General features: G+C 40.7%; 1 non-coding gene across 1 annotated transcript; it reads left to right on the forward strand.

Moving 5' to 3' along the window:
• The first annotated feature begins 5,393 nt into the window (after positions 1 to 5,393).
• LOC111534948 lies at positions 5,394 to 5,499 on the forward strand. Its single transcript, XR_002729260.1, has one exon. It is a non-coding gene; the product is annotated as a small nucleolar RNA U13 (small nucleolar RNA).
• Positions 5,500 to 14,199: the final 8,700 nt, after the last annotated feature.

The following is a 14,199-nucleotide window of genomic DNA, read 5'->3' on the forward strand; positions in this document are numbered from 1 at the left end:
GGGAAGGAAGGGAAGGCAGGGAAGGCAGGGAAGGAGGAAGGGAGGGAAGCAAGGAAGAAAGGAAGGAAGGAAGGAATTCATGAAATGCAAGAGAAAAGACTTCATCTAAATCTTTTAGATTAAGAAAAAAATTCTGAATGAGACCTGAGAAACATCATATCAAAGTCAGGGGGATCTAAGACCTGCAGTGTCCCTCCTTCATCTCTTCCACTGGTTTTGATGCAATGATGTAGAAACCTACTAGATGTAGCCTTTTTAAATTATTTCTATTTATTATAAAATTATTGAACACAACAAAAGATAATCCAATATAAAATTACCTGACATCTAAACTAGACCTTCCTGTTAATATACATACACCATGTCTTTGGGGTAGGAGTAAAAGGCCACAGTAATAACCTATAGGTGGGATCCATGATTGTGCACTATCACCCTATAGGTACGGGTATGTGCCCTCACCAATCCACAAGTGCCTAGGCTCTCACTGGCAATTGGATTCAGTAGGAGGGCTCTCATTAGAGCAATATCAAAAACCTTTCTCCAGAGGCTCACCCTCCCAGCTCTGGCAAGGGGATGGAAAGAATGCATCCCTGCAGCAGAAGCAAGTATCATGAAGGTATGAACATTTGAGATCTTATAATTAATGGACACCTCTTTGTTGTCCTGGTTCTGTATATATATACTGTTTCCGTTACCCCAACCATACTGTTGTAAACCTTATGTATATGTAAACTAAGCAACCCCGAAGGATTGGTTTTAGCTGTAGTTTTTATGTATATACAAATTAGACAATCCAATGTCAGTTCTGGATATCGTTAAGCATACTTCCAGAGTAGGCTTATTCGATACCCCCACACGTGTGGCTAGAGTTTTACACATACACGAGTTAGGCAACCCTAGTATGTAGCTCCTAATAAGATGTGGTGCTTCCTTTCACTGGACACAAGCAGCTCTTATAGGTTAGTATGATAAAATAATGAGACCAGAACCAGGACTATATAATCACACGCATACTCTATGCAGTGGAGGCTGTAACATACACCGTATAGTCTTCCTTCTTTTATGGAGAGAAGTACACATATGATCTATTTCATTCCGCTCATAAAAGTGATAAAGGGAGCCAAAGGACTCGAGGCTCCTTCACAAGTCTATGATACCTTGCATCGATCCTCAACAAAGTAGTTTCCTTTCTATCCTCCTTTATTTCCTGGTGGTACCAAGGGTATGACCTGGGATAGATAGAAAGGGTCTCTCAATGACAAGTTCTGCTCCCATGACATAAGTTCTCTGCCCTTCACCACCTAAAACTTCTAATTGGCCCAATTTCTCTCCTTGATGTCTTAAGAGAAAAAAAGAAAAGCATTAAAAATTACAAGTCAGCAGGTTTATGGCCCATGTAAAGCAACTTCCTTCTAAGAAGATGGAATCAATACCGATGCAACCCGTAGCCATACAATAGGAATATAAAGCAAGGAGATAGATTTCCCCAAGATTCATCTAGGCCTATTAGTTTCATTTCTGTAGTTGGGCCTCATATGTGAAAAGTCTCCAACAGGGAGAACTAGTCATCTAGAGATAAAGTATCCCAACTTTTCAAATACAGTCATGCATCATTTAATGATGGGGATATGTTCTATAAAATGTATCACTAGACAATTTCATCACTGTGCAAACATTATAGAGTGCTCATACACAGATGGCAGAGCCTACTACACACTGAGGTTATATGGTATAGCCTACTGTTCCTAGGCTACAACCCTGTTGAGCATGTTACTGTACTGGATACTGTAGGCAACTGTAACACATTGTTAAGGATTTGTATATCTAAACATAGCTAAACATAGAAAAGATACAGGGAAATTATGGCATCAAAGATTTCAAAATGATACATTTATATAAGGCACTCACTATGAATGAAGCTTTCAGGACTGGAAGTTGCTCTAGATAAGTCAGTGAATGTGAAGGCATAGGGCATTACTGTAGTACTGTACTACAGTAGAACCCTACTCCAGACTTTATAAACACTGTACACTCAGGCCACATTAAATTTATAAAAATATTTTTCTTTTTTCAGTAATAAATTAACCTTAGCTAACTGTAATTTTTTTGACTTTATAAACTTTTAATTTTTTAAGTTTTTGATTCATTTGTAATAACATTTAACTTAAAACATAAGCATGTTATACAGTTACACAAAAATATTTTCTTTTCTTTTTCTTTTTCTTTTATTTTCTTTTTTGGAGACAGGGTCTTACTCTGTGACTCAGGTTGAGTGCAGTAGTGCAATCACAGCTCACTGCAGCCTCAACATCCTGGGCTCAGGTGATCCTCCCACCTCACTCTCCCAAGTAGCTGAGACCACAAGTGTGCACCACCATGCCTGGCTAATTTTTCTATTTTCTGTAGAGATGGCATTTTGTCATGTTGCCCAGACTGGTCTTGAGCTCCTGGGCTCAAGCAATCTGCCCAGCTAAGCCTCCCAAAGTTCTGGGATTACAGGTATGAGCCACCGCACCAGGCCTATTTTCTTTTTTATATTCTTATTCTATAAGCTTTTATCTATTTTTTCATTTTTTGTTTTACTTTTTAAAATTATTTGTTAAAAACTAAGATACAAACACACACATTTGCCTAGGCCTCCATAGGGTCAAGATCATCAGTACCAGTGTCTTTCACCTCCACATCCTGTCCCACTAGAAAGCCTTCAGGGGCAATAACACTCAGGGCACTATCATCTCCTATGAGAATAACGCCTTCTTCCAGAATATCTCCTAAAGGATCTGCCCAAGGGTGTTTTCATAAGGAAAAAGTGTACACAGTAAAATAATAAGAGGTATAGTAAATACATAAACCCATAACATAGTCATTTATCATCATCAAGTATCATGTACTGCACATAATTGTATGTGGTAGACTTTCACACATCTGGTAGCACAATAGGTTTGTTAATACCAGGGTCACCACAAACACAGGAGTGATGCATTGTGCTTTGAGGACACAATGGCTATGACATCACTAGGCCATAGGAATTTTTCAGCCTGATTACCATTTTCTGGAATTACCTTTGTATGTGAGGGCCATTGTTGACTGAAACAGCCTCCTGCAGTGTATGACTGTACCTGCATTTACTACGGAAAATACACCACGCCCTGGGAATCCTGGGCCCACACTCCCTCAGACCTACATGATTATGGGGGTGTGTGGAGTAAAGAGGTCAGGAGGAAAACCAAGTCAAGGTATAAACATGGCACATCTTCCTAAAGCTCAATTTTCTTCAGAGATTTAGAGAGGAAAATTATGTATATGTGTGGTATAAAAACAAAGTTGAACATAAAGCTGCCCTTGCCTGCAGCTATCTGACATGTTTTTTTTTTTTTTTTTGAGACGGAGTCTCGCTCTGTCGCCCAGGCTGGAGTGCAGTGGCGCGAATCTCGGTTCACTGCAAGTTCTGCCTCCCGGGTTCATGCCATTCTCCTCCCTCAGCCTCCCGAGTAGCTGGAACTACAGGTGCCCGCCACTGCGCCCGGCTAATTTTTTTTTTATTTTATATTTTTAGTAGAGACAGGGTTTGACCGTGTTAGCCAGGATGGTCTGGATCTCCTGACCTCATGATTCGCCCACCTCGGTCTCCCAAAGTGCTGGGATTACAGGAGTGAGCCACTGCGCCCGGCCGACGTGCCTATTTTTTATGAATGAAACGTCAACATCTAGTCTGGCTAGTGAAAAGATTCGGGACGGAGAGGGTCATTATTGATGATGGAATGGTGGAATGAATGGTGTTTAATGCAACATGTTCATGAATTTTAAAGATTAAATGAAACAAGTTATTTATTTATTTATTTATTTATTTATTTATTTATTTATTTATTTTAGAGACAGGGTCTTGCTCTATTGCTCAGGCAGGAGTGCAGTGGCACAATCACAGTTCTCTGCATCCACAAGCTCCTGGGCTCAAGGAATCCTCCGGCCTCAGCATCCCGAGTATCTGGGACTACACATGCAGGCCGACACGGCTGGCTAATTTTTTTGTAAAGACTAGACTTTGCCATGTTGCCTAGGCTGGTCTCAAACTTCTGGACTCAATCAATCCTACTGCCTCTACTCCCAAAGTGCTAAAATTAAAACCGCATGCATCCAGACAACGAAATACTTTTTAAAATTGTGAGTGTGCTGCAGACAATTTCAGGTTTTGACCCCATCCCCTACTTTTCCCAACCCCAATCAGGCTGGTAGTCACTCCCCTTTGCCTTGGGGTATTTTGCAGTGGAAAAGTTTAAGAAGTATTGAATCCCTATGGATTTTCAGAAACATTGAATGGGGGCTGAAACCAATAGGGATATTTGTGTATACTTTAAATGTAGAGAAAATTTAACTAATCAGAACATAGCATCTCTCCATTCTAGAGTCTGTCCTTCTTTCTGCTGCACCACAGTCTCTCCCCAACAACTCCTGCAAAAAGAAACCCACACACAAATCTTCACGCCTCCAAGCATTCTGAGTCAGCAAAGCTTTATTTGCACTGATGATAATGTGCACTATACATGGACATATCCATCTACCCTGACATCTAACAAACCAGGCTGGGCACATCTGAGGATACAAAGATGAGTGTGGTGTTATCCCTACCCTGGAGAAATTCACAGGCATGTGAGGAATACAGCTATCAATTTTTTAAAGATTTTATAATGTGATAAATTCATTAAAAAGCCACAAAGTGCTGCAGGAGCAGAGAGGGGAAAAAAAATTCCCTGCTCTACAAGGGCAGGGTAGTCACGGAAGATTTCTCAGATGAATCAGCATTGGGGGCTCCACACTTTCCGGGTTTTTGCAGCAGCAAAGTGAGCCTCCTGGGTGGAATCAGATGTGCCCTAGAAATTCCTCTGCCAAGTTGATTCTTCCTCACACCCCTCCCTCACTCCAGCCCTAACTGCTCCATTGCCTACACTTCCCTCACAGCCTATTTTTCTAACTTTTAAATTATATTATCATTGCAAAAGTATTTATTGAACATCCTCCCTGTGAAAGGCTGCCCTTGCATAGCTTTTAGTCTAACATTTAATACTCCCAAGACATGTATTTTCTACTCCTACTTTACTCATTGAGGCCAATAGAGGATAAATTACTTGCCTAAAGTCATGGCCAGGTTGTGGCTGTGCTGGGTTTCAGACCCAGATCAGTCTACACTCTTTCCACTGCACCCACTGTTTCCCTTGGTTATAAAGCTGCACTTGCCTGTAGGCATTTGACATGCTTATTTTTATAAATGAAATACCAGCACCTAGTCAACATCTAATAAAAAGATTCAGGAAGGAGAGGAGAGAGTGACTTTTTATATTAGAATGGATTTTTAAAATTTTTTCTACTTTTACCTGTTTCAAAAAAATTTCATCTCCATCCTTTTGTGGTTCAAGAGTGTGATGATTGGGTTTTCACGCTAATGTGTGAGAAGTGCCTCCCTCAAATCTTGTTTGACTCGACGTTAGCAAATTATGTCTGAAGTGAAAAAAAAAATTATCTTAGTTTGAGAATGTATTATTTATAAATTGGAAATTGTGCATTATTTATTTATTTCTACTGAAAGAAGCAGTGCCATGCATAAGGAGATAACAGAGAAACCCAAATTAGGAGATGGGTAGGGAGAAAGCAGTGCAGAGTAAGAGAAAAAACAAAAAATTCAGAGATATAAAGCGAGTATAAAGTGAGGCAGCTTAAAGGAAAAGGTCACACAGCCCAATCTTGATGTCCTTTGAAATTTAAAGACTCAGAAACAGTATCTAGAAAATGCTGATCTAAAGCCACGTGGGCATCCAACCACAAACCACATCTGGGAAATGTCAGAGAAGCAAGGTCCTCAAACCCCGAGTGCAAATGGTTCAACCAAGCAACCCCTCAGCGAGTGAAACTCTGAGTTCACAATACACAGTCATGCTCAAAAGAGTGCCCAGCAGTGCCTTAGAGTGCCTTAGAGTGAGGGTGTGTGACTGGCCAAAGGGAGATGACAAAAGTCAACAAGCCAGGGGTCCAAACAGGAAAACACCCTCCCCTTGTGAAATCTCTGCCTTCTGTTATGTGCCTGAGGATGATCAGAGGCAGCACTTCCACTGCCACTTTGTCAGAGAACATTTCTCAGGGCAGGTCTGCCGGGGCTTTCTGCCGGACTCCTCCTGCTCTGACTCAGGTGACTCAAGAAGCCATCTCAAACTAAAGACCTGCTGATAGGGAAGCTAAATTTGATGTTTCAAATCCTCTTGGATTTCTACTCTATTTCTGTGAGGTCGTTTTCAAATCCATGTGGGTTCATTAAATGCTCCCATAGATCTATGTGAGGAGGAAAAAATTAGTAAGCCAAACAAGCCACATCATTCTTTCTTCCGTAGCTGCCATATCAAAAGGCTGGTGGATGTAGTCATAGTTGCCATTTCCCAGGAGCTGATTATCATAGAGGAAAAGGATTTTATTTAAGGCAAAAAAATAAAAATAAAAGCCAGCAAATTTACCAATTTTATGTTTCTAGGAAGCAGCAAATGCCAGGGGCTGGATGCAGATAAGATGATCTGAAACTAAAAGTGCATCAGGGGTAGCCTATCTCCCAGTCCATTTCTAAAATTCCGTGTACTGATAAAGAATTGTCATTTGAAGAAAACCTCAGCCTTGCCCCTGTGCAAAAGGGAAAGGGAGGCAGTAGTCAAAATGAAAATCAGATCAGAAAGTATCAGCAACATTCCAGGAAGAAAGTTGAGAGAAAAAGAAAATGTTACACACACACACACACACACACACACACACACACACTGCATCAGGGAGTAGTCCTGCTGGTCAAAACAGATGCATAGCTCTGAGGTATGATTAATCCTTGCTTCTGTAACCTCAGCAATGCAAAGGCCGTTTTCCACCCAAACCCTGGAGAGTCTGTCAAAATGAGTTAGACTGGATCTCCTGATCCAGTTCTCCTGCTATACAGTTGAGAAAAGTGACATGCCACAAATGCAGAGTGCTCAGGACACTGACAAGAGCCCTCCACACGTGGCAGCTTCTGTCCCTGCTCGTTGGCAGTTACAAGCAAACGTTTTCATATTTCTAGGAATGCTTCTTACACAGAAGGTGAAATCCATCCTTCTCAACAGTCATGACCCTGAGAAAATGAGCCTAATCTGTCAGATCCACCTGTGACCTAAAGTCCACAGGGACCATCTTCATGCTCTCACTCTGCCTGAGGGTCTCACAAGCAACCTGTGTCTCTCTTCTTGCCCTCTAAGTGACTTTCTTCACAGCAATGACTGCTTCTCAGGAAGAGTCAATTGTCTTCTCTTCTTATTTTCTGTATGCTTCTCTTCCATCTAGCTCGCTTTCCCATGGCAGACGCACTATGGGAAAGCAATAGTATGAAGAAACACCTCGGCACAGCACAGTTTCCCCAAGACGGGGCTATCCCAGAGCACAGGTAGGACCCACAACAGAGGAGGTATCATTTTAGAATTGTACCTGTGTTAATTCAAACTGGCCTATCACAGGGTCTGAAATTCTACCATTAATGATGATTTCTAGAATACAACAGAGTCAAATGTGCCCTTATAAAATAAAATACTACAAATAGAAAACACTGAAAGTAGTTACTAGTGCAAAGCAATTGATTTTCTCAGCTATTGGATGACTGTGTGGGAATCTGATAGAGGAAAGAACAGGCTAGACATTGGAGACTCGGAAGGGTGGGAGGTAGGGAGGAGGTGAGGGATAAGAAAGTACTTCATGGGTAAAATGTACATTTGATTCAGGTGATGGATACACTGAATGCCCAGACCTCACTATGCAATATATTCCTGTAATAAAACTGCACTTGTATCCCTTAATTTAATACAAATAATTTTTTTTAAAGAACAAAAAAACACTCTTAGAACTTCTACAGCAACCTAGGAAATCCCTGCTCCAGTCCAGCTCCTCCCAACTGTTCTGCCCTGGTGCTCCAGGGGTTCATGAGATGAGGCTGAAAGTACCCTGATAGGTAGCATCAACTTTGCATAGGTTTTATGTTTAAATATAACACTAAACTCTCGTCAGCCTGGCATATCCATTGTTGTTCATCACTGGCCTTTAGCTCCTGGCCATTTACCAGTTAAAATCAGTAGTGCCCTTCCTGGAAAACTTCATTTTCCTTCCAGCCACTCTCGGACAAATATCTTTTATCTTCCTTTCTCTCTCTCCTGCCTTCCTCCTCTCCCCTCCTTCTTTCTACTAACCATTCTCCAAACTTTCTCTCCTTTATTAGGCAAAACTGGGATGAGTTACACTGTCAAACATACCACATGAAGCATCAGCTCAAACGGATTTTCAGTGAATTAAGAAAAACTTAGATATAATATTTCTTGTGTTTCCACTGAGCTCATAAAAGCCCAGGTTTCAGTCTGAAAACATGATGGATAGTAAGACGGTGGAACTGAACTGACTGCCTAAGGATGGCACTGAGCTCTGCCAGTATGGGGACAGGGTAGAAAATGCTTTCGCTTCAGAGGCTGCTGGCCTAGGGAGTCAGAAACAACTGGACTCAAATACCAGCTCCACCTGAATAGCTATACAACTTTGGACAAGTTGTTCAGTCTTTCTGAACCTCAGTTTTCTCATCTCTAAAATGCAGTAACATTTTTTCAGAGTTGTGAGTACTAAATGAGTCAATAAACAGAAAATAATAAATTAAATGAATGTAAATACAGTCTTTTTAAAAAAATTGCTTTCCTCTCTTCTTCCTGATCAAGGTATCATTGGTTTGATTTTGAGAGCAGAGAGCTGGTTCCAGTTCCATTTCTATAATCCTGGGATTTCAATCAAAAGTGTAGCTTCTTATATGGGCACTGGATATCTTGGGCTGTAGTAAGATGAAACCAATGTCAAATAAAGGACATGACATCAGATGAAAACTTCTCCTCAAGCTCCGTATCACACCTCTCCCTATCTTTACTTCTTTAAAAAAAAAAAAAAAGTGTATTTCAATGAATAAAACCAGCCTAAAATCACCTCTTCTCTAAAGCAATGTTTGATCCATCCTTCCCACTGATTGATTCATTCAAAACGAGCATCCCTCCACATATACAGGACTAGTTTCAGCCCCTCTACCCCTGCCAACCCCACATATACCAAAATCCTCACATACTCAAGTCCCACAGTTGGCCCTGTAGAGCCCGAGTACAGAAAAAAACAGCCTGCAGCCATAAAAAAGAATGAGATCTACAGGGTGCGGTAGCTCACACCTGTAATCCCAGCACTTTGGGAGGCCGAGGTGGGTGGATTGCCTGAGGTTGGGAGTTCGAGACTAGTCTGGCCAACATGGTGACACCCCATCTCTACTAAAAATCCAAAAATTTAGCCAGGCATTGTGGCATGCGCCTGTAATCCCAGCTACTCAGGAGGCTTAGGCAGGGGAATTGCTTCAGGCAGGGAGGTGGAGATTGCAGTGAGCTGAGATTGTGCCACTGCACTCAAGCCTGGGCAACAGAGCGAGACTCCATCTCAAAAAAAAAGAACACGATCGTGTCCTTTGCAAGGACATGGATAAAGCTAGAGGCCATTATGTTTAGCAAATTAACACAGGAACAGAAAACCAAATACCGCATGTTCTCACTTATAAGTGGGAGCTAAATGATGAGAACACATGGATACATAGAGGGGAACAACACACACTGGGGTCTTTCAGAGAGTGGAGGTTGGGAAGAGGGAGAAGATCAGGAAAAATAACTAATGGGTACTAGACTTAATACCTGGGTGATGAAATAATCTCTACCCCCCCAAAAAAAACCCATGACACAAGTTTACCTATGAAACAAACCTGCACTTGTACTCCTGAACTTAAAAGTTAAATAAAAATAAATAAAAAGAAAAAAGAAGCCATCCATATTCTTGGGTTTTGAGATGAAGAGTTTATGGATGCTTATATTCAAGTATAGTATCTACTTTTTTTTAACTCCATGAATACTGTCTTCCATCTGCATTTGGTTGAAAAAAATCCACGTAGAAGTGGACCCACACTGTTGAAATCCATGTTGTTCAAGGGTCAACTGTAATTGAATGCCCTCTGTCCCCATTAGAGAATGTGGATTAAATGGTGAGAAAAAAAGAGAGACATGAGCCCTGCTTTCCAGGAGTAATTACGTATTTACAGATAGACAGACCTCTTCCACTAGACTCCAGAGTCAGGGCCCAGCATTCTACATTCCAAGCTTGGCATACAGTGTTCAAAGAAAAATTTTGAATGAATGAATGATTGGTTGATTTCAACATTTCATAAAAGTCATGCTTTTCTAAAAAGGAGAAATCAGATCTAGTTTAACTATGTTTTTACTTTTAAAAATCAGTATCTTTATTTCTGGTACATCTTTAGTTGATTGGCTTCCATCTTAGTCTACTTAGGCTGCAATAACAAAATACCACAGGGATTTATTTCTCACAGCTCTGGAGGCTGAGAAATACAAAATCAAAGTACCAGCCAATTCAGTTCCCCAGTGAGGGAACACTTCCTGGTTTACAGATAGCTGCCTTCTTTCTTCCTGTATCCTCGCATATGGACAGAGACAGAGCTCTGGCTTCTCCTTTTCTTCTTATCAGGACACTAATCCCATTATAGGGCCACCCCCCCCATGATCTCATCTAAACTTAATTACCTTTCAAAGGCCCCATGGCCAAATGCCATCACATTGGGGGTTGGGGCTCCAACATATGAATTTGAGGAAACTTAGACGTTCAGTACATAACAGCTACAATCTTCCTTTACACAACACAGGGAAACTAGAAGTTTCCAGGGGAGATTTTTAAACAATAACTAGTTTGTTTAAAATCAATTTAAAAAGAAAAGAGAGGTTTCCAGGGACAAAAATTATGTTTCATGGAAAAATCAGAGCCAGGAGTGGTGGATTCTAACACCAGCTCTGCAACAAGCTATATTAGACTTTGGTCAAGTTACTTCACTTCCTTATTCCTGAAAGAGGAGCTGGACTGATGATCCTTGGGCTCCACTCCAGTTCTGCCATGCTGGGGTTCTCATGGGTATCTACCCTTAAAGATTATTTTTTAATTTGAGGGTCCCTATTGTTACCTTTCCTCACTAATCTCTGATACAAATTGAATAGAATCCTACAAACAATAATGATGGCTGTTTTCGTTCAAGACTGCCCCATCCATCAGGGAAATAATTGCCCTCCACTCCCCCGACCCCACCCACATGTTACCATCAACATGTTTTGCCACCCCACCAACATGTGTGTAGTTGAAAAGAAAAAAACAGAAACCAAACTGAAGCTCTTTCAGAGGGTACTTTGAACTAGAAAAAATACCTAATTCCACTTATACAGGAGATGCTTAAGAGTTTACAGATCTTCTATTCAAGCATAGTATCTATTTTTTTTTAACTCAACACCAAAACCATACAACTCAATTTTTAAAAAGACTGAGACTGATGTAATGCTGCAATTGATATACACTGTATGTTTTATTTTGAATTCTGCAAATGTGTGATTGCAGTCAAGAAAGATATACCCACAGAATCTTCAAAGAACAGAAAGCCCCTGGTTGAAGATCTACTACATAAAATATTCATGTTACTAGTTCAGGTTTCCTCTCTGTGTTTCTCCAAGATAGCCTTAATCTCAACTGGGGATTTTAATAGAGGTAGACTGGTAATAAAAATTAAAAGGACTCCTCTCTGTCCCCCTGCTGTTTTCTATTAGCAGTGCATTACATTGTATTATTTTCCAATGTTTACTTAAAAGAGCTAATAAATATTAGATGGATACCTCAGCTAACAAGAATGGTGACCACAAAATATTGAACAGCTGAAGATTAGAATTTGAACAAAAAATGTTTACAGAAGCCATACTTCTGTGCATTGTGCATGTAGGCATCCCAGCCCCCATTGATTACAGTATATACTGTGAAATCACATAGGAAAGCAAAGCAGATTTATTCTTTTTTGCATTGAACCCTACAGTTACTTCCTTTTTGCTGATAGATTGTGACTCTGCAGTTTTAAGTGTGAACTATGAAATCGATAATAAAATTACAAATCAGCAGGCAAAGTGCATATCAATAAAATTGTCCATTCTTGAGCATCTACCACCTGGCCGATCCAGGCCCAGAGGCCTCCACATGCACTGCCTCATACAAGTCTCACAGCACTGTAAAAAGGCAGCATTATCTCCATTTTACACGTGAGAGATCTAAGAGAGGTCAGGCAACTTCTCCAAGGTCACACAGTTGGTAAATAACAGACACCCAGTTCTGGTGGATTCCTAAACTCATGTTTGCTCCTCTATACTATGAACAGGGAGCACCAGTGCCATAGAAGGCACTGAGGGATAGAAAGACACCCTCTCCTATGGATTGAATTGTGCCCCCTCAAAAGTCATACAGTGAAGGCCCAACATGATTGTATTTGGAGATAGGGCCTCTATGGAGGTAATTAAGATTAAATGAGGTCACAGGGTGGGGCTCTAACTCAATAGGATTATCATCCTAATAAGGAAAATCAGAGTTTGCTCTCTTATCTCTCCAGGGAATGCACAAGGAAGAGGTCATGTGGGCACACAGTGAGATGGCAGAAGATTACACATTTGAATTGGGGCTGGCGAAACCGAGATGTGCTGTAAGCGTAACCACTAGAGTTCAGTCTTAGTATTAAAAAAAGAATATAAAATACTTTATTAATAATATTTATATTGATTACATGTTAAAAAAATATTTTTGATACATGAGGTTAAATAAAATGTATTATTATATTTAGTTTCACCTATTTCTTTTTTTTAATGTAGCTACTAGAAAATTTAGAATTACATATGTGGCTCCCATTATATGCAGATTGGACAGCACTAATCGAGAATATATAGTTAACAGGAAGAAAATTAGATTTCAGGATGACCTAAGTACAGAAGCTCCTCTATTTATAAGCGGATCAGATTCTGAAAGGCTAGTTCTAAGTCCATGTGTTGTGACTTCTAAGTGAGGTTGTCAACTGGTCCTCTTGGAAACAGATGCCAAGAAGGTGTTAGAAATGCAAAAGATGTATTGGAGATAATGCCAGCAAAAGATAAAAGAAAACCTTCAGTCTATGGTGTAGGGCTTACTCCTATACAAAGAGAAGGGAGAGGAAGGAGAAGAGGGTAGCAGGAGGCTCAGACTACAATGCAGCTCTTAGGAAGTTCTGGCCAGCCCAGTAGGGAGCTCTGGCAAGCCCTTGCATCACTCCTGATGCTGCCTGGGAATCAGATGAACTCAACTCTAAATCTGAATCAGATATTGAAGGCACCTGCAACTACAGGCTATCAACTTACTGCACTCCTTGTGGCCAGTTCTCTTAAAGAAAGATCTGATAGGCACACCTCCACAATCACCACAATGAGCAAGTGGGCTTTCACTTTGCACTCCTCGGATAGTTTCCAATAAATAGGAAATATCTGCCCCATCCCCAAAATTTCTTGTCTCAATATACCTCCATTCATCCAGTGGGTTGTTATTCTGACTAAAAACTAGGAGTCATCCCTGATTCCTTTCCTTTGCCTGCACTAATCATCATCAATAAGTCCTGTCCCACTGCATTCAAAATGTATCCTGAATCTTACCAATACCACCTTCATCACAGTAACTCTAGTTCAAGTCATTTTCTCTCTCACTTGAGTTACTCAGTAAACTCCTAATTGGTTACTTATTTTAATGCTTGAAATCAACAGTCTGTTCTCCACAGAATAGCCAGAGCAATATTTTTAAACCATAGATAGGATTATGTCCCTTCTCTACTTAATATCCCCCAGTGTCCTCCTGAATGACATAAAATTCAGACTCCGTGCCATCTAATACCTTGCCACATTACCAGGGAGCTCGTTAGAAAGACATCATCTTGGACCCCACCCCAGACCTAAAGAATCAGAGGAAAGCCCCAGATGACTGATGTGCACATACAAGTTTGAGAAGCATCCTCTCCTACCAACCCCATCCTCAGTCATTACACATTAGCCACATGATCCCCCAGCTGTTCTTTGAACATACTATGTATGTCCTATCTCTGGGCCTTTCCACTTGCTGTTCCTCCTGCTTGGAATACTCTTCCCCAAGATCTTCACACTCCTATTCACTGTCATCATTCGGTTCTTTTCTCAAACGTTACCTGCTCAAAGAAAATGTCTCTAATTACCCAAAATAATCCTCCCTCCATCTCAAGACATACTG

This window comes from Piliocolobus tephrosceles, chromosome 8 (genome assembly GCF_002776525.5).
Source record: "Piliocolobus tephrosceles isolate RC106 chromosome 8, ASM277652v3, whole genome shotgun sequence".
In the NCBI taxonomy this organism is placed as follows: Eukaryota; Metazoa; Chordata; class Mammalia; order Primates; family Cercopithecidae; genus Piliocolobus; species Piliocolobus tephrosceles.